Below are 20476 nucleotides of genomic sequence, written 5' to 3' on the forward strand. Positions count from 1 at the left end.
AGGAAAACGCGGGGGAGTGAGCGGGGCCGAGTGTGTGGTGGGGGCCGTGGGACAGCAGAGGGCAGGCGTCCATCCCTATAATGTCAGATTTGCCTCGCAGGACTGGACGGCGCCTCTGTAGCCTCTGCCACCCCAGGCTTCTCTTGTGTTCTTTTGGGGACAAAACCGGGGTCTTTCCCATCACCACTTCCTGCAGTCCCTCTGCCAGGATTTGCCTGCTGCACCCTTGGCCCAGGCAGAGCCTGATCCACACGGAACTGGAGGTGAAGGGTCAGAGAATTCCTCCAGGTCGCTGACGCCCCCATCTGGGCAGCACTGGCGCTGGCGCTCGGGGCCCAGCCACTGCCCGGGAAAGCGCTGAGGCCCTGTGGGAGGAGGGGTCCATCGGCCCCGCCCCGGATACATCTGGGCTTCTTTCTTCATAACCCTGCCTGCCTTCTTCTCTGCCTCCTTCCTTTTCCTTTCTTTCTTTCTTTCTTTCTTTCTTTCTTTCTTTCTTTCTTTCTTTCTTTCTTTCTTTCTTTCTTTCTTTCTTTCTTTTTTTTTTTTTATTTTCTTTCTTAGAGTTATAAACGGGGGAGGAGGAGGAAGGCAGAGAGAAAAGTCTTTCATCTGCTAGTGTACTCCCCAAATTGCCAGAATGGACAAAACTGAGCCAATTTGGAGCCAGGAGCCAGGAGCTTCCTCCGGGTCTCCCGTGTGGGTGCAGGGACCCAAGCAATTGGGCCATCTTCCACTGCTTTCCCAGGCCATAGCAGAGAGCTGGATCAGAAGTGGAGCAGCCGGGAATCGAACCAGCGCCCCTTTGGGCTGCCGGTGCTACTGCCTCCTTCCTTTATGCTCTTTTTTTGCCTGTGCAATCATCTTTCCACTTTGTTTCACATTTTTATTTATTTTTTGCTTATTTATTAGCCTGATAAATTTATTAAATTCTCTGTAAGAACACCCTTTTCCATTTGAGCTCTTTATAAACAATCTTTATACAGGAAGACTGCAAAAACTTGGAAAGTGCATATTGTGAAGCCAGATGGGACCAGTGCTGTGGCATAAGGGTTAACCTTTAGTTGTAGCCCTGGCCTCCCATGTGTGCACCATTGTCCTGGCTTCTCCACTTCTATCAAGCCCCTGCTGGTACACCTAGGAAAGCAGTAGAAGGTGAACAACTTGGCTGTTGCAGCCATCTGGGGAGTGAACCAGCAGATGGAAGACTGCTCTCTGTGCCTCTCCTTCTCTCTGTCTGTAACTCTGCCTCTCAAATAAATAAGTAAATGTTATAAAAGAAATTAGATTATAAAACTTTTGCACCAAAGTAAACTGATCTTTTGATTCTGTTTCCATGAACGTTTTGAGGCCACTTGTGCATCTCAGTGGTTGCAGGGAAGGGAGACCTCCTCACCTGCCCTGGACCCTCAGGTGTGGACGTGGATGCCCATTCTGAGCCAGGGTGGGCAGGGGTCCCAGACCAGGAGGGCTCTGCCGCTGACCTCTGGGCAGGGCTGGGCAGACCCTGGTCCTTTGTTGGGCTGAGAGCATCCGGATGTTCCTGAGCCACATCAGTTGTGGTGCTGACAGCCTGGACTGGGGGTGGGGCCGCAGACTCCTCCCCCCTGAGGGGCAGATGGCAGCCAGAGGGAGGAGTGTCCACCAGGACTCTGCTCAGCAGGTTGCCAGGTCACAGCTCAGCCCACCAGCCAGGTTCCTGCTGGTTACAGATGGCAAGGAAAAATTATGAAGTTGAAACAAAAAATGTACCCCATATGTACGTGTGTGTATGTGTGCACACATGTATATATGTGTCTTCTCAATTTTTCATTTATTTTTCATAAAGGGAGAAACTAGAAAACAATTCTTAACACTGTTTCCTGGAGAAGATAACCCAGAGAAGATAATCTCTTTATCCTAACACTCAATGTCAATGAATTTTTTTTTTAACAGACTCTACTTCTAAGAAAAGGGATGGGTAGGACTAGCATTTGGGAGGCAGTTAAGACCCAGGCTGAGACACCTGCGTCCACAGAATGCCGGCTGGATACCTGGTTGCAGCTCCTGATTCCCGTTTCTTCCTAACTCTGACCCTAGAGGCAGTGGTCATGGCTCACGTATGGGGTTTCAGCCACCCCCATATACTTTGTGTTAACTGCTGTTTTATGGCTTAGATATTTATGGAAAACTAGTTTGAAAGCACTAGAAATAACTAAGAGGTATGATCTGTCTGTTAACAGGAAGAAAAATATTAACTCAATTAACTCAACAGCTTAGGATATTTTTTACTTTAAGCAAGAACCCCTTGGTGCTTCCTGAACAGGAGCTATTTTAAAGCTGATGGGCCATGGTCCTTATATCTGGGAGAGGAGGAGTTACTGTTTGCTGCCCTCCTGCTGGAGCTCATTGGGTCCTGGAAGTGTTTCTTACAGAAAATTTGATCTGCCCTGGGGCACTCCTCCTCCTCCTGCCCCTCCCCCTCCCCCTCACCCTCCACTCCTCCTTCTCCTCCTCCTCCCTCCCCCTCCCCCTCCCTGATAAGCAGGGCAAGGGCTGGGCTGCAGGCTGAGATCAGGGTCCAGGTGGTGTCATCGTGGGGGCAGCTTAGAGTCCAAGGCCCTTGGCAGCTCTTTCTCACTCTGAGTTGTCTGCAGCTGGGGCTGGGGTGAGGGCTGGGGGAATGGGAGGGAGAGTTTGCAGCTCCAGGCCTTCCCCTATGAAGTTCCTGGGTGTCAGGAGGTGCAGGGCTCCTGTCCTCCTGCATCTGCTCCCAGCAGTGACAGGAGCTGCAGGAATCTCTTGTGTGTAGCTCAGACCCTGACACTAAATAGTCATGGACTGAAATTCAGTTGCTTCTGAGATTTCCTAAAAGTTCCCTAGCATCTCTCAGCCTGGGGAAGTCTTGGTGCTGGGCAGGGACAGGTGGTTGCTGAGGGGGAGGGGCTGAGGCACTGTGAGCTCTAAGCAGGTTGTGCTGCAGCCACTCCCAGGGCAGCTGTGGTGCTGTCTCCTGGCTGTGCTCATGCTGACAACAGGGAGCGAGGTCCACAGGGCAAGGCACTCCCTGCCCAGGCTGCTTCTGCAAGCTTTCACTGTAGATGGTGGAGGGAGACAGAGGGGCTGGCTCTTCTGGCTGGGAGGGCCTGGTGGGCCCCAGGGCCAGGGCCTCTGCAGAGGCTGCTGCACTGTGCCAGCTCTGCTGCTCCTCTGGTCTCCTGGGAGCCCACTGCCTCCTTTGGATGAGGATTCCTGGGCCCTCAGCATGGACCCTGAAGCAGGGGTTGTGGCTTTGAGGGCAGCTCACGACAGGTGCAAACCTGAGAAGGGGATTTTCCAATTGCTGGGGTCTATGTGACTCTGAAGTCTCTGGAGCTGCTGAATTTAGAGACGTTGGAGGAAGTCACAGCCGGAAGCACAAGGGAGCAGGTGAGCTGGCTGTGAAACACCTGTGAGTGAGGAAGAGGGAAGCAGGGAGCAGGGAGTAGGGAGGAGCTGAGAGTGTGGTGGGCTCAGGGCAGTGGGAGGGGGGCGGCTGGAGAAGTCTCACTGCAGGAAGAACCAGGACGAGGTTAGTGAGCACTGAGCCTGTGTTCATTTCTTTGGTTTCCATTTCTCAAATGTGCTCCAGGCCAGGCCCTGCTCTGACTGCATTAGTGACTGTGCTGATACAGAGTCAGGAACCTCTACCTGCAATCCTGGGGAAAGACGCTGTTACTCACATTTGCAGATGAGGGAACTGAGGCCCAGAAACTCCAGGGCTCTGCCTTCAGCTGTGACCCAGAGTGGCTGAGCCTGCAGGGAGCACCCCGGGGGGGGGGGGGTGAGCCTGTTCTTCCCAGGAGGAATGGCTGCCTCCTCTTCCTGCCCACAACCAGTGGGTGGTGTGGGGGTCATTTCCTCTGATCAGGGACCATTTTCTCTGTGGTGCTGCCTCTCACCAGGGCCCTTAACTGTTAGTGCAGAAATCACTGAATGTGGAGAGAGCGAGGATTCACCTGTCAGCAGGAACTGCCCCGGGCACCTGCTGAACGCAGGGCCAGGACCTGGGCCCTGGAGTAAGAGGCTGGGGTGGGGGGTCAAATTTCGGTGAATTCCACAGCCACAGATGCCACAGGTCTGGGTCCCTGGGACGGGCAGCACAGTCTCATCAGGATGGGTCTGTCTCTGACGTTTCTCAGGACTCACCCAGGTCACAGCCAGGAGCTACAGAGAAGCAGGAAAGCAGCAGGCGGTGAGCTCATCCTTCATGGTGAGCAGCCTGTCTGGGCCTCTGTCCTGGTGGGGGTGGGGTGGGGATCCCAGGTGCTGTGTGAAGAGTGGAGAGATGCAGGCGTGGTTTCCTCCATGGGCTCCTGGGGCTGAGAAAGGGAAGGCTTGGGTTCTAGGCAGAGGGGCCTCAATTGTGGTGGGAATAGAAGTCGTTGTTTCTCCCCAGCTATCTTAAGAGTTCCCAGGCTCCAGAGTCTTCCCAGAAAGGCTGGGTGCAGCTAACCCCACGTTTGTTGCTGTCAGGATCCTGTGGCCCCCACTACTGGCTTGGTGATTCCTTAGGTCTGACAGGGCAGGCTGGCCCTTCTGCTCCCACCTAGGAGCTGGCACTCTGGGCTGGACCCACCTCCCCCCTCCAGTCTACTGGCCTAGACCTCCTCTTTCCCTACCTCTCTCCCCAGCTCTGAGGACATGGAGCGCAGCTGCTGCCCCTCTCTGCTCTGCAGTCTCCCCTCCCTGCTTCTCCTCACCCCGCTGCCCACGTGGGGCTCTGCAGGTAAGTCTGTCCCTGACTCGTCCTGGGTCTTCTTCTGGGGTGGGAGGAGCCCCCAGCCGTCTTGATCAGGACAGGATTAGGTTGCCCAAGACCAAGGCTCTAGAAAGGTGGTAGTGCTGCCCCAACCACTGGTTGTCATTAAGAAGTTAGGATGAGTCACTCAGCCATCAGTGGGTGTTAGAGACTTGACTGTTGTTTAAGGATTTGGGGCCTGCTTTAATGTCAAGTGTCAGTAATCTGAAAATACCTCTCCCCTCACTTTTGGCTCCCCTCTTTTTTGGTGTTCTGCGCATTCATTTGTTCATTTAGTTCCTCCCCAAGTATTAACAGAATGTCGACTATGCATTAGGAGCTGTTCCATGACCACAACAGATGTGTCTCTGCCCCCTGCCTGAGTCTCTCCAGTGTTCTCAGTTTATTCTGTGTCCACAGACAAGTTCCTGGTGATCGGACCCTCAGATCCCATTGTGGCAGAGTTGGGTGGTGACGCCATTCTACCCTGCTCCCTGGTCCCAGCCATGAACACGGAGGACATGGAGCTGCGGTGGTTCTGTACCAAGTTCTCAGAGGTGGTGTTCGTCTATCGGAACAGCCGGGTGTAGCACGAGGAACAAATGCCCCAGTACGCAGGGTGGACCTCACTGGTGAGGGATTTCTTAACCCACAGGAAGGCTGCTGTGCACATCCAGAAAGTCTGGGCTTCAGACAATGGGAGCTGCACCTGCTTCTTCCAGAAGGGAGGCCGCTATGCAGAAGCCATTCTAGAACTGCAGGAGGCAGGTTGGTGGCTTGATCTGTATTCTACATCTATACCTTGGGAGTATTGGAAACTCACGTAATTAAACAGCTCATTTTATATGTGAGGGAAAGATGGCTCACTCACTCATTCTTTTTTTCAAAATAAATCTTTTTTTTTAAAGATTTATTTGTTGGGGCTGGCACTGTGGTACTGTAGGTTAATTCTCTGCTTGCAGCACTTGGGCCATGCTCCTCTTCTTTCTCAGGCACATTAGCAGGGAACTAGATTGGAAGTGGAACAGCCGGGACTCGAACTGGTGCCCTTATGGGATGCTAGCAATGCAGGCAGCAGTTTACCTGCTAGACCACAGTGTGGCCCCTCATTATAAATCTTGTTTATGGAGCCCCTTCTGTGTCAATTGGATTTACTCAGACATCTTTGGTGTGGTTGTGAAATAAAATCAATGCCAAAGTCTTCTCCCAGAAATCCTGTTTGCAAAGATAGTAGGGAAACACAGCTGTTCCATTGCTGAGTGAGCACTATCCCAGGACGTGGTGCACACACAGGACATCCACTTAGGGATTGCAAAGACAGATGACGTCTCATCTCCTTTTTGTTTTTTAGGCAATCAGACGTAACATGTGTAACATTTTTAAAAAGTTTTATTTATTCATTTTTACTTAATGAAAGGCAGTACATCAGAGAGTTATAGAGACAGAGATCTTACATCTGCTGGTTCACCCCTCCAAACGCCCACAGAGCACATGTGCTTTCCAAGCCTCTGCTTCAGTCACACTGCCCAAATTGGGTCACATGACCAACTTCAAAGTGCAAATGTGAGAGAACCTCAGACTGTGTGGTAGAGGGCTAGATCTATACAAAAGTAGGCAAAGTAAAGGGGGCATTTTAGTAATCAGTTTATCACATACGGCTCAACGTTGTGTACTAAGTTCTGTAATTTTGAGTTTCAGTGTCTGTAAGTAAACCTGGCAGAGATAACTCAGGGTGTGGCTATGAGGGAAGGAGTGGGGACAGGGTTGTTGACTGGTGTAGTATTGGAAGGGATTTACAGAGAGAGGCAGTGGGAATCATAGCAGGTGCCCCAGGAGGGAGTGAGGTGAGGAGATTAGAGGTTCAGGATGGAGTCCTGGGGTCAAGTTCCTGCTCCTGGTTTCTCTGGCCTCAGTCTTCCCAGCTGCACAGTTGAGGAGAAAGCCCCCTACTCTGTGCCCCCATGGGTCCCAGGGCTCTTTCCCCTCCTTCAGGCCACGCCCTCCCATGGAATCTCCAGAATGGAACACAGTGACTCCCCTGTAGCTGTGCCACACCCAGACCCTGCTGAGGCCCTGGGCCAAGTGGTCCCCAAGGTCTCCACAGCTCCCCTCTTGCAGGCCTGGGCTCTGCCCCTCAAGTGCACATTGAAGGGCTGGAGAAGGACGGGGTCCGCGTGGTGTGCAAGGCCTCGGGCTGGTTCCCGAAGCCCCAGGTGCAGTGGACAGACCTCAGCGGGAAGAAGTTCCTGGAGTTCTCTGAGGCCCATGCCCAGGACGCAGCAGGGCTGTTCAGCGTGGAGGCGGCTCTGGTGGTGAGAGACAGCTCTGCAGGGAGTGTGAGCTGCTCTGTCCTCAATCCCATCCTGGGCCAGGAGAAAGTGATGGCCGTGTCCATCCCAGGTCGGTGCAGCTTCTCATTCCTGGCAGGGCTTGGGAGGTGGTGCCGGCATCCCTGAGTGTGCGGGGTGCGCCTGGGTGCTCCCCTGACTGGGTCTCTGCCTGGACCCCAGAGCCCTTCTTCCCACAGGCCTCTCCCTGGAAGGCAGCTTTTATTGGGAGCCTGACTGTGCTGGGGCTCCTGCTCTTTGGGGCTGGCTGCTTCACCATGAGAGAGCACTCTGCAAAGGTCCAGGAGAGGCAGAAAGAGCAGAAGCTGTGCCGGGCTAAGGAGGAGGACCTGCGGGCAGAGGAGGAGGCACTGAAGGCCAGAGGTAGGAGGCCAGGGGCCAGGCAGGGGGGTCAGCTGGTGCTGAGAGGAAGGATGCTGGGAGATGAGTCTGTGGGTTCTGCTCTCCAGAGCAGGTGGCTGTGGAGACCCAGACAGGACAGCTGGAGGCTGGAGCTGTGGGTGAGTCTGGAGTAAGAACTTCTCTAGGATACAGATGAGGTCTTTCCTGTGGGTTCTCCAGGCACACGGTCTCTCCTTTTGTTGGGATGGAAGTTCATAATGCTTCACTCTCTTTCAGATGAGCTCCAGGCAGATCTAGGTAAGCTCTGCTCCCCTCCTGAACTCTTCCTGTCCCTTGTGGGGGAAGCTCTGGGTCTCAGCTCACCTGTTCCCTGTGTGCTGCTTTTCAGGTTGGAGGAAGGCAGCTTACCTGGCTGGTGAGTGACTCTCCAGATGTCCCCTGGTCTCCTGTCCCACCTGTGCCCAGCTGTCCTGTCTCCTTTTTTCTGTCCTGGCACAGACATTCCCTGAGGCAGCATTGGCAGTTGGTGGGTGGTGGAGGCCTGCTTTCTTACTCTCTCCCATCTGGGTGCTGTTCCCTGTTCATGCTCTAAGACCTGTGTGCAGTGATGGCCATGGAGTCTTCCCTGCATCCTGGGTCTTTTTCTACCCTGGGCTGTCCCCATATGAGTACTGCTAGGGTGTCGGCCTCCAGTGCTCTAGCTCTTGGTCCGTACCAGGAAACCAGAGATGAGTAAATGGGGTCACTGAGCATGGGGTGCCATCTCTGTCCCCTTTCTACCAAAACACCATCCAGTGGGAGCTGCTGCTCACCTGTTCCTCCAAGGTTCCGGGGAAAAGTGATAGGGAGAGGACTGCACTTCTGACCAGGTGTGGTGGTTGATGGGATGAGCTGAACGATTCTCAGCACAGTTGCGCTTCTCTAGCAGTATTTTACAGAGAATATTTGGTCCCTTAGACCCTGAAAGGGGTCTCATATCCATGTTGTTTCCTCTTTTCCTGTAATTTTTCCAATATACCAAACCAAGAATTATTACACAATAATTGTTATATATTATATTATACAATATTATTATATATATTATATATTATATTTATTAATCATTATATATTGTATTATATAATACAAATATTATACAATAATTGTTTATTTAGAGTATTTTGTGGTTTTTAAAAAGTGTTCATTTTATTTTTTGAAACGGAGACAGCGAGAGAGAGAGATCTTCTATTCACTGGTTCACTCCCCAAATGGCCACAATGGCCAGTGCTGGGCCAGTCTGAAGCCAGAAGCCAGGAGTTTCTCCAGGTCTCCCACGTGGGTGCAGGGGCCCAAGCACTTGAACTGTCTTCTACTGCTTTCCAGGATCATAAGCAGGAAGCTGGATAAGAAGAGGTGCAGTTGAGACTTGAACTTGGCCTGATACTGATGCCAAATTGCAGGCAGAAGTTTTACATGCTACGCCATAATGCTGGCTCCATTTTTTCACTAAATATCTTCACATGGTATATTTTTATCCTGACAGCACTGAAGAGCCAGTGACACAGGAGTCTTTGTGGGTTTTGAGGCATAGGGCAGAGAGCTGACAGCCAAAGTCACCCAGCACTGGGGCAGGGGTGCAACTCAGCTGTCCTGCAGGCTTCCTGATCTGTGGTCAGGGAGTTTCCCACAATCCTCTGCTGTCTGCACCTGCAGGAGGCCCCTTCTGTGCAGCCTCTCTCCTCCTGCAGAGTCTGACCTTCAGCACAGAGGGCAGGTAAGGGCTGGGCAGGTGGTGTGGCTGTGGTCTCACCAGGGTGTGTTTCCTTTCAGCCTGGAGGAAGGCGCAGCTGTTTTCTGGTAAGTGACCTGATGGTCCCTCTGCCTCCCTGCCCCTGCCCTGCCCCTTCTCTACCTGTGGACTCAACTCCAGATGGGCTGGGCTTCCTGCTCTCCTTGTCACCATTGTGGCCTGCAAAGGAAGAGAGTAGGGACTCCTCCATGGGACCACAACTCTGCTTCCATTCTGGGCCCTTTGTCAACTGCAGGTCATGATTAAGGTTAGCAACATCTTTTTTTTTTTTTTTAATAAGAGAGGGAGGAACTTTATAGTTCTACATATATTCTTTTTTATATAAGATTTATTTAATTACTTGAAAGTCAGAGTTACACAGAGGTAGGAGAGGCAGAGAGAGAGAGGTCTTCCATCTTATGGTTCACTCCCAATTGGCCGGAGATTCGCTGATCTGAAGGCAGGATCTTCTTCCGGGGCTTCTAGGCAGGTACAGGGGCCTAAACTTGGTCCACCTTCTACTGCTTTCCTAGGCCACAGCAGAGAGCTGGATCAGAAGCGGGGTAGCCGGGACTAGACCTGGTACCCATATGGATGCTGGCGCTTCAGGCCAGGGCAGTAACCCACTGTGCCACAATGCTGGCTGCAGAAACTCCTTCTTAAAACCCCTTGTTCAACTGATCCTTCTCATTACGGTGAGCCAGGTGTGAGGAGAGCCTGGAGCCAGGGAAAGACTGTGTAGATCAGGAAGCGCCGGTCTCCAGATGACCCTGGGGACCACGTTTCACTGCTCAGGACTCAGATTATATTAAGAGGGACATGGGATCTATGTTCTTCTTACCCCCAAATCCTCCCTTTAAGGCCCACTTTGGTCTTCCTGGCCCTGGAATGTGGTCTTCTCTGCTTCTTCGTGCTCTGACCGCTGTCCAGCCTGGGTTTCTTCCTGTAAGTATCAGTGGTTGCTGAGGAGTTAGTTATTCTGAGTTAATGTTCTAAATTTGGAAACAGAGGCTCTGGGATGTTTGTGGATGGATTTGTGGGTTGAGGTCTCTGACATACCTGAAATTGTATGCAACATTTTGGTACTCTGAGATCAGAAAAGCTTAAAATGTATTTGACATGCAGAGTGAGAGCAACAGCAAGAATGACAGATATCCCATCTCCTAGTTCACTCCCTAACTGCTAGCAACAGCCATGGCCACGTCAAGGCCAGGATGAGGACCTCAGCCTAGATCTCCCACATGCATGTCAGAAACACACCCCCTCAGTCCTGCCTCTCAGGGTCTCCATTGGCAAGAAGCTGGAGTCTGAGGCTTGTACATGCCTACCCCTCTTTTTAAAATGTATGTTAATTTGAATAGGAGGAAGTGTGGGATGAATGGATAGAAGGATGAAGGGAGGGAGGGAGGGAGAGAGGGAGGGAGGGAGGGAGGGAGAGAGAGAGAGAGAGAGAGAGAGAGAGAGAGAGAGAGGAACACTCCCATTGGCTGTTCTATTCCCAAATATCTGCAATGGCCAGGATTCTTTTTAAGTGAGCTGGAGTCAAATCCAGGAGGAGCTGGGAATCCAATCTAGATCCCCTACATGGTTGGTAGGGACCCAACTAGATGCATTATTTACTGTTTCCAAGGTGTGCCTTGGCCAGAGCTGGAATTAGGAGCTGGGGCTGGGAATCAAATCCAGGCCTCTGACATCAAATTCAGACATCTTAACCCGTGACTTCGCTGGAAGGTCAAATTCCTGCCCCTAAATAGGTTTTTTTTTCCTACAAGAGCAACAAATATGTGATGGTCTACTACCATTTTTTTAACATTTTAGGAGAATTCTGTATTCATTAACAGCTCAAGGCCCTTGTTTGCTTTTTGGGGCAATCCATCAAGACTGAAAAAATATAAACTTAGAAAAGCAGAAATTGTTACCTAGAGAAAGGATGGCAAGCAAATTGTGGGAGAAAAGAACATGTGGGGAAGAGAGGGGAGGAGAGGGAGAGAGTGAGTGCTGTGCAGGTGGCTCAGAGTGGCTGAAAGCCCAGCCCTGGTGTTGGAATGTAGAAAGTGTGCTGAGGGTTCACAGGGTTTGGGTATGTGAAATAGAATTGATTCTTGTACACTTTGTATATAAATTTCAGGAAAAATCTAAATTAAAACATATTAAAATTTGAGAGAGAGAGAGTGAGCAAGTGTGCTCATCACTGGTTCATTCCTTGAATCCTTCAGCCATCGCTGCTGCATCCTCAGTCTACAATGGGAGGAAGTTAGAGTACCCCGGCCCATGGGGTAATTAACTAGGACACGAGGAGGGCAGGCCTGAATGGAGAGACAAACCAGACATGAGAAGGGAGACCAAGACAGTATTCTGATCAAGGTCCCACTTTATTGGAGAAGGAGGCAGCTTATATAGTATAAGGCAACGATTGTAGCAGTCGAGGGCAAGCAGGGATCATTTTACAACATAGTTTATAGGAATGGTTTTACAGGAGTTTTAGATCAACATCAGTTTGACAAGGGGAGTTACCGTGGGGTTTTACAGCCACCAAATATGCTTATCAAGATACAAGAGGTTGTGAGGTCAGAGGGCACTGAAGCCAGACGGCCAAGCGCCAACCATATCAGTGGTCTGTACAAACGGAGCTTTCTAGTGATTTGTGGTTGAAGGTTAATCTAAATAGAGGCCTATACAGGGAAACCAGCACAGTGGCTCCCAGCATTAGAGTCCAGAGCTGGAGCTAACTCTGACGTGGAGCTGATATCACACAAGGAACAATAAGAGGTTGGACGGCAGCCCATATAGCTACAGCCAGAGTTCAGGAGGCTTGTATGTAGGCCCTTTTTTTTTCAAAATATTTATTTATTTATTTGAAAGGCAGAGGTACAGAGAGGCAGAGGCAGAGGGAACCTTCCTTCTGCTGGTTCACTCCCCAGATGGCCACCAGGGCTGGAGCTGCGCTGATCCAAAGCCAGGAGCCAAGAGCTTCTTCCTGGTCTCCTGCGTGACTGCAGGGGCCCAACGACTTGGGCCATCTTTTAGTGCTTTCCAAGGCCTTAGCAGAGAGCTGGATCTGAAGTGGAGCAGCCAGGATTCGAACTGGTGCTCATATGGGATGCCAGTACTGCAGGTAGCGGCTTTACCCACTATGCCACAGTGCCAGCCCCAGTATGTAGGCTCTTCTAATCAAAACCTCAAACTCAGCAGCTCAAGATGTAGTGGATGCACTCCTTCACATCTCACTGCAACTCATGAGCATTCTTTCACTTACAAATAATGTTCCAAAGTGGAGTGGTGAGGGACTCCTGTTCATTAGTGCTAATATATACTCTTATAGATGGGATAGAATTTGGTAGGCTGGCTATCTCTTCCCAACATTTAAAATCTCTATATGACTGGGGCAGTAAGTTAGCTGTTGGGTTCTTTGTGTCAGTTCAGATTTTGGGAAGGTTCTCAAGCTCCTAGGCAAAGGTGACCAGGATCCCAGGGTGACTGAGGAGAGAACAGAGACCTGTACATGAGGCCACTTTTCATGGGGACTTGGCTGCTTGCAGCTTCTTGTTAAGTGGGGATGTAGCATAGACTCTGGGGGCCACAATGGAAACCTTCCAGTTCATTAGCAGCCCTGGAAGGCCACCTTCACTGTCTCAAATTCCTACTCAGTAGAACGAGCAGAGGAGCACAAGCTTTAAAAGTCTTCAGTGATAAAGGAGAAAATGTAGCAGAGCTGGCACAGAGGTTCTTTAAGCAGAACATTTACAGTTTATCCAGGGGACTGAGTATGAAGGAAATGATGTGGAAGGTCAGGAAACCTTAGCATTTCCAGGTCCTGTGGCTGCCCTTAAGGGTGATGTGGAAATGCTGAGAAATCTGCAGAGGTTGGAGTAATCCATGTGAGTGAGTGTGATGATGGTGGACCAACTGCTGTGCTTAAAGCTGCTGCACAAGGTCACACAGAGTCCGCAGTGGTTCATTACAGAGGAGCAGACAGTGACATCACCACAAAGCAGGGGACCCAGTGATGTGGCCATGAGGTTTTTACAGAAGACACGACGTTTAGGGAAGCACTGATGCCAAGCATGGTTCATGTCTCAGGGAGCTGTATAAAACAGATGCCAGGATGAGAGATTATTAAATCCTGTAGCCTTGTGACACCTTCTGGAAATTGCTGTGAGCAACTACAAATGTGGGAGGGAAAACAGAAGAAAGTTAAAGCAGAAGCCAGTACATCTCAAGTCTGAAAAGGCCATCTCAGCTGCAGGGCCAGCTCAGGTGTGAATGACTGTGTAGAGAATAATTAGAGTCTCAGCCGGTGAATATCGAGCAGAGGTGAATAAACCAGGGGAAAGGCTGGAATGTGTTCAGGTCTCCAATGTTGGAGCTTTGAGGATGACTCCTGTGAGCCGAGCAAAGGGAAGAGGCAAGTGAGAACAAAGGTGTCTTCTAGGGCAGCGATGTGAGAAGGCGCTGAGCAGTGAAATCACTTAAATAAACTTGCTTCATTTTTTTCTCTTTCATTAAAAAAACAAACAAAAAAATAAAAAGACCTGGACCAGAGATTGAATCCAGGCACTCTGATGTGGGACACGGGTGTCTCAGCTGTCAGGCTCAACACAAGCTCCCCAAACTTGTATTTTTTAAAAGCCATTTTGAAGCTGGAGCTATCACGTTGTGTGTTAAGCCACTGCCTACAGTGCCCTCATCCCTTGTGGGTGCTTGTTTGCATCTCAGATGTTCCACTTCCACTCACTTCCTTGCTAATGCACCTGGGAAAGCAGTGGAGGATGGCCAAGATGCTTCAGGCCCCACACCCCATGGGAGGCTCAGAGGAAACTCCTAGACCTGGCTTTGGCCTGGGCCAGCTCTGGCTGTTTTGGACAGTTGGGGAGTGAGCCAGATGAAAGATCTCTGTCCCCACAACCCGGACCCCAAAGTGAGTCAGATTAAAATAAAATAAATCTTAATAATGTCATTTTGAAATAAGCAACTAGTGAAGCTGCCTCTGTTAAGGAGAACATTTCAATCTTCCAGCAGCAGCGAGGGAAAGCACACGGTAAGGGAGACACTAGGGCAGTGGTGGGGGGGGAGTCACTGTGGTGATGGGAGGAGCTGTGCTCTCTGGCCCTGTGTAATGTGCCCCCACTCCAGTCTGGATGCTTCTGCTCATGGTCAGGGATGTGGACTGTGAGCAGGTACACAGGGAGCCACCTTATAGAATCTGCATCTCCAGGAGACTTCTGTATAAAAAATGAGATCGTATGGTCTTCTCTTAGCATAACCCTTTCACTGCTGAGTTTATATCTTATATTTTAATATGATTATTGGAGTCTTGTCCTCATTTGATTTTTTTAAAGATTTATTTATTAATTTGAAAGTCAGAGTTACAGAGAAATAGAGAGTGAGAAAGAGAGGTAGGCAAAGGGACAGATAGAGAGATCTTCCATTCACTGGTTCACTCCCCAAACAGCCACAATGGCTGGAGCTGGGGCAGGCCAAAACCAGGAACCAAGAGCTTCCTCCAGGGCTCACATGTGGGTGCAGGGGCCCGAGGACCCAGGCCATTTTCTGCTGCTTTCTCAGGTGCATTAGCAAGAAGCTGCGTGGGAAGGGGAGCAGCCAGGACACAAGCCAGTGCTCAGGTGGGATGCTGGTACCCCAGGCTGGGGTGTTACCTGCTATGCCACAGTGCCATAACCACCTATTTGTTTTGTAAGAACAAACAGCATCTTTACTATAAATCATGTTTTTCACATGGCAAGTTCACAACTGTACAAATGTCTGATCTCTAGTTATGAATACAAAACAATGCCTAAAAACTTACAATTTCTTATGAAAATTAAGTGAATTTTATGTTGGTATTTATTAAACAGTACTTTCTGTGCTATTTTCTCAAAAGTGAATCCTGGATCTGTTTTCTCCTCCTTTTCCTCCCCTTCCCTTTTTTCTCCTCCTCCTCTTCCGTTGTGGTACAGAACTTTACAGTTTCTTTGACAACTAATGTCTTGGTGAAAAACAAGTAAATTGAACATTCACTGTTCTTCCAGAGGTTACATCAAGCAGCCACATCATTTGATGTGATTTTATTTCCTATCCAGCAAATCAATCAAGTTAGTATCTAGCTTTCTCCTCCCCAGGGATGAGCATGGAGGTGGGAGGGATGCAGTAGCCTTGGGCAAATCCAGGAGAGATTTCCTGTGCCCCCCCAGGTGCTCATGCTGGGGAGGTGGGGCTTAGCTGGTCCTGAAGCCCCTGTGTTGTCAGCTGAGGAAGGGCAGGGCAGGTCCTGTCTGATCACTTGGGGGCGCTGTTGATGACCATGTTCCATGAGAGTGGAGTTTGTGGTCTGGGAGACTTGGCTTTGAATGGGAAATTGATGCACTGTGTCCCTGTTTCCTCCATCCCAGACCTTCCCTTGCCCACTGGCTCTCTGGGCCCCTCTGAGTCCCTGCATCTCAGACCACACCATGTGGGAGTTTCTGGGTCATGCCTTCCCCGTGTTCAGGTTCCAAGGGTCCTCGTGCTCTCTCCAGATGCCTTCTCCTGCCAGTTCTGCTCCGTGCTGGGTGTTGCTCCCAAGCACATGTGATTGTAGGAGGTTTCTATTTGCTGCCAGAAAAATGACCTGAGCCTTGCTGTCTCCACCACACACATTGACTGTCCTACAGCTCTGTAGGTCAGAAGTCTGAGACAGGTCTCACTGGGCTAAAGCACCTGCAAGTCTGCATTCCTTCTGTCAGCTCCTGGATTTCCCAGCATCTGAACTCACTTGCACACCTAAGTTCATGGCCGCATTCTTCTGTCTTCAAAGATAGCAAGGTACACATCTTTCAACTCTGGTTCCCTCACTCTATTACTTTCTCTGGCCACACATACCTTGGCAGGCTGCGTGCTTTCAGGGTTCACATGATTGGATTGGGCTCACCTGCATCATCCAGTGAACTACCTTAACTTCAAGGTCCTAACCTTTATGCCATGTGCAAAGCTCCCTTTCCCTGTAGGTGACAGAGCCACAGGTGTAGGGATTAGGACAGGGACATCTGAGAATCATCCTCCAGGTTCACATCATCCAGTTGTAGCCTCCTCTCTCCACCTGTGGGTACAGGCAGCCTGCAAGTTCAGCTCAGTCAGTGCTTCTGATGTAAATGGAAGCGCTGGAAATTTTTATCTCTCCAATTTATTTATTTTTATTTTTTATTTTTAAATATTTATTATTCAAAGTCAGAGTTACACAGAGAGAGGAGAGGCAGAGAGAAAGAGAGAGGTCTTCCATCTGATGGTTCACTCCCCAATTGGCTGCAATGGCTTGAGCTGCACCGATCAGAAGCCAGGAGCCAGGAGATTTGTCTGGCTCTCCCATGTGGGTGCAGGGGCCTAAGGACCTGGACCATCTTCCACTGCTTTCCCAGGCCATAGTATAGAGCAGGATTTGAAGTGGAGCAACCAAGTCTTAAACCGGCGCCCATATGGGATGCCATTGCTTTATGCCAGGGTGTTAACCCGCTCAGCCAAAGAGCCGACCCCTATCTCTCCAATTTATGCTTAAGAAAACCTGGCTCCATGATGATTTGTGTCTAGGAATGTGAGAAGCATAATTGGAGAGTGAAATCTGGGAAATGCCTTTTCTGTTTGGTCAGTGGCCATCCTCTAAGTCTCTGGTGTTAAGCTTTATGGCTTGGGGAAAGACCTTCGTGTGTGTGTGTGTGTAAGACACAGTCCATCAGCTGAATGTCTCCCACACATTTCCCACACCGCTGTTTCAGAAGAGCAGGTGCTGGGCTGACCTGTGCAGTCTGTGAAGACCCCTGATACATAATGTGTGTTCTCTTGTAGACTGGCGGAAGGAACGGTTCCAGGCCTGTGAGTGACTTCGTGTTCTTTCTGGGTGCTCCTCCCTGTGGCCCCCATGGCTCTGGCCTCTCCTTCAGTTCTCTGTGCTGGTACAGATGCTGGCACCATCAGTGGTGGTGAGGCCGGGGCTAAAGTGACAGGAACAAAGCCAGGCTGGTCATCAAGGTCTGTGACAGGCCTGACCCTCAGAGAGGTCTCCTGGTTCCTCCTCCTGCTTGGAGGCCACAGGCTTGCCTCCCAGAGCCCTTACCTCTAGGGCCTTGCCCCTCCCCCATGCAGCTAGGTGGGTCTGGGGGTGGTTGTGCATCCTTACTGTGGGGCAGGAAGGGAACTTGCATGATTGAAAACTCTCTCTGCAGGGTCTGTCACTCTGGATCCAGGCTCTGCCCATTAGACTCTTGAAGTCTCTCCTGAAAGGAAGAGAGTGACCTGCAAGACCACCCCTGTGGTCTCTGAGGACATCTACAGTGTGTTGGGCCTTGAAGGCATCACGTCAGGAAGATGTTACTGGGAGGTGAAGATCAGTATAGGAAAGTCCGGCAACTGGGCTCTGGGGCTCTTTAGGGAGCACATGACAAGGAAAGGCAGGTATACAAAGTCCCCAGATAAGGGGTTCTGGGTTATGGAGTGCTATTGTGGTAGCTACCTTGCCTGGACTAAGTCTCTGCATGCTCTATCCCTTAGGCAGTATCGCCGCAGGGTGGGGATTTTCCTGGACTACAGTGAGGGGGACGTCTCCTTCTACAACCTGGCTGACGGCTCCCACATTTTCTCCTTCCCTCCAGCTTCTTTCTCTGGAACCCTCTTTCCATACTTCATGCTTGGAGGAGACGTGACCCTGAGCATCTGCTCTACAGAGGCGGGGGGTCTGAGGGGCTCCCTGTGCCCCTTAGCAAGTCTCCTTCTTTGGAGGAGGCTGTGAGGCCCCCAGGGGAGGGGCTCAGCTCAGGCTCTGGAGTTGATGGAGCTCCCCCAGGGGCTGAGTCTCCATTGCTGCCCTGAGCCCCATAGGGGCCCTCACTGCCCCTGAGTCCTCAGTGAGACTCTTGCTGGGGCTGTAGGATCCTGGAACAGGCCTCCAGGGCAAGTCCTGGCCAGTCCAAGAGCTTTCTCATCTCATGGTTATGAGAGCTGCTGGTTCATGCCTGTGTTCAAACAGCAGAAGATACAAGTTCTCAGCTGTTTGAACTGGTTTAGGATAGGATAATTTTACTATGGAATTTGGTTTTATATTTTTTGTCTTGAAATATTTTTATTGATTTTTTTAATTATCATTGGACACGAATTGGACTAAAGTCTGGATTACTGTGCCCAAGAAAGCAGAGTTTAATTATCCAACTTGACTGTGAGCAGAGGGCCTAGAAGTTGAGGGGGTGCCCAGCTCTGTTCTGGGAGGGTTTGTTCTATTTGACTACAGAAGTTGGCCATTTGAACAGTTCCTTGCAAATGAGTGACTGATGGATTTTTAGGGGAAAGGTATTTAATGGTCTACTTTGTTTACTTCCATACTGGAATGGAGGAAACACACATGATTTTCCACACTGCAGTAAATTTCTGTTCCCGGTGAACAAACTGCTGTGTTAATTCAGGGAATCTAAGGGGAGGGCTTGGATTCCCTTCTGTGTCAACACTGCAGCTGTGGGAAGAAGAGAGCTGCTAGCAGGGTAGCAGTGGATCCTGAGTAAGATGAAGACGAAGATGAGAATTTCCTGATGCACGTTCAACTGCAGACAGCTCTGACCATGAGCATGGTTCTAGTTACTCAATGCATTGCCTCTTTATGATGCAAGTCCAGTTGTCACAATGAGTGGAAAACCACAGCAAACAAGGTGAAGCAGGACTGTTGAGGACTCAGATTCTCCTGCAAGGAGACGTCCATTCTTACTGATAAAATACTTTGTCGAGGAAGGTGCTCATGGAGCAGGGGTCCTGATGCTGCTTGAGACCCCCACATCCCATGTTGGAATGCCTGGCTGGGTTCCTGTCCTGGTTCTACCTCTGATTCTCACTTCCTGCCAATGCACACTCTGGGAGGAAGCAGTGATGACTGAAATAGTTGGATTCCTGCCACCCATGTGGGAACCTGGATTGAGTTCCTGTCTCTGTCTACAGCCTTGTCCAGCAACTGTTGTTTGCATTTGGAGAGGGAATCAGTGTCTGGAAGATCTCTGTCTTCATTTCAAATAAAATGAAAAAAAAAACAAAACTATCTGATTGGCTATCAATTCTGACTGAGGGTGACAGACATGAAATGGGAAGTGGAAGAAGGAAGTGGTGGATAGCACCTCTGGCCTTGTAACCAGTTATACCAATATGGAAGACAGCAACTGCTATGGTTTCAGTATTTGTGTTGCCAAGCTCAGTTGGGACTGCAGAGTTATAAGCTGTATATTAATAGTAGTGAGGGGGTGGAAACTTAATCAAATTACTGTGTTCAGAGTTGAGGATTTGGGAAGTGATTGGAATGGAGCAGGTTGTTAGGGCAGAGCCCCTAGATTGAATCTTGGTGGATTTATGGGAGTGGTAAAGGAAGCTCATGGACACAGAGAGACGTGGGGGATGCTGACATATTGTGCTTTTCAAAGGTGGCACCTGTGAAAGTCTGCATTGTTCTCTTGAGACTTTGGCTCCCCAGAGCTTTGAGCCACAATAAACCTCTTGTCTTTGTAAAATTAATCTGCCTCAGGAATTTCATTATTGCAACAGAAAGCTGACTAGTTTTTGTCTTTGCTTGTCTGTGTATATCTTTGTATATAGTAATCATTTTTTCTTCTCTCCTTACACTTATGATGTTATATGTAAATTGTTTAAGAATGGGTTTATATTATAATCTTATATAATGCATGTTTTTATTTATTCTCATTTTTATCTAAAAGAGAGAGAGAGAGAGAGAGAGAGAGAGAGAGAAGGGATCTTTTGTCCACTTGTTCATCCCCAAATGACTGCAGCATTTGAGGCTAGGACAGGCTGCAGCCAGGAGTCAGTGGCTCCATCTTGGCCTCCCCTGAAGAGCCTGCATGTGTTACCTTCCTAGTTGTGTTGTCATGATTCTGGGTCAGAGGCAGAGTAGCCGGGACTTGAACCAGGCACTGTGCTGGGGGATTCTGTTGTCCTAAGGTTGGCTGCACCACAATGCCACCCTTTTGTTTTCTTAGAGCTTTCTTTTCCTCTTTATAGTGAACCATATTTCTCTAGTTAATAGCTTTTAATTTAGATTTTCCTTGCTCAGGTAACTGATGTAGTTTCCATCTCATGAGTGGACTCTGCCTGATGTAATCCTCTAAGCCACAGTGCAGCCTGAGGAGGAGCCTGAGCTGCTCACACCATGTGGGAAAGGGGATCTGAGGTGCTCACACATTTATCAACATGCTTCACCCCAAGCATAAGACCATACACACGTACACTTCATGGTCCTGGCTTGTATTT

The 20476-nt window shown here is 49.8% G+C and overlaps 2 pseudogenes; both read left to right on the forward strand.

The window, feature by feature from the left end:
• The first annotated feature begins 2966 nt into the window (after positions 1-2966).
• On the forward strand, positions 2967-19256 carry LOC127485469 (butyrophilin subfamily 3 member A2-like; annotated as a pseudogene).
• On the forward strand, positions 12351-13630 carry LOC100344411 (ankyrin repeat domain-containing protein 42-like; annotated as a pseudogene).
• Positions 19257-20476: the final 1220 nt, after the last annotated feature.

The sequence above is a fragment of the Oryctolagus cuniculus genome, chromosome 5, assembly GCF_964237555.1.
Source record: "Oryctolagus cuniculus chromosome 5, mOryCun1.1, whole genome shotgun sequence".
NCBI classification, from domain to species: domain Eukaryota; kingdom Metazoa; phylum Chordata; class Mammalia; order Lagomorpha; family Leporidae; genus Oryctolagus; species Oryctolagus cuniculus.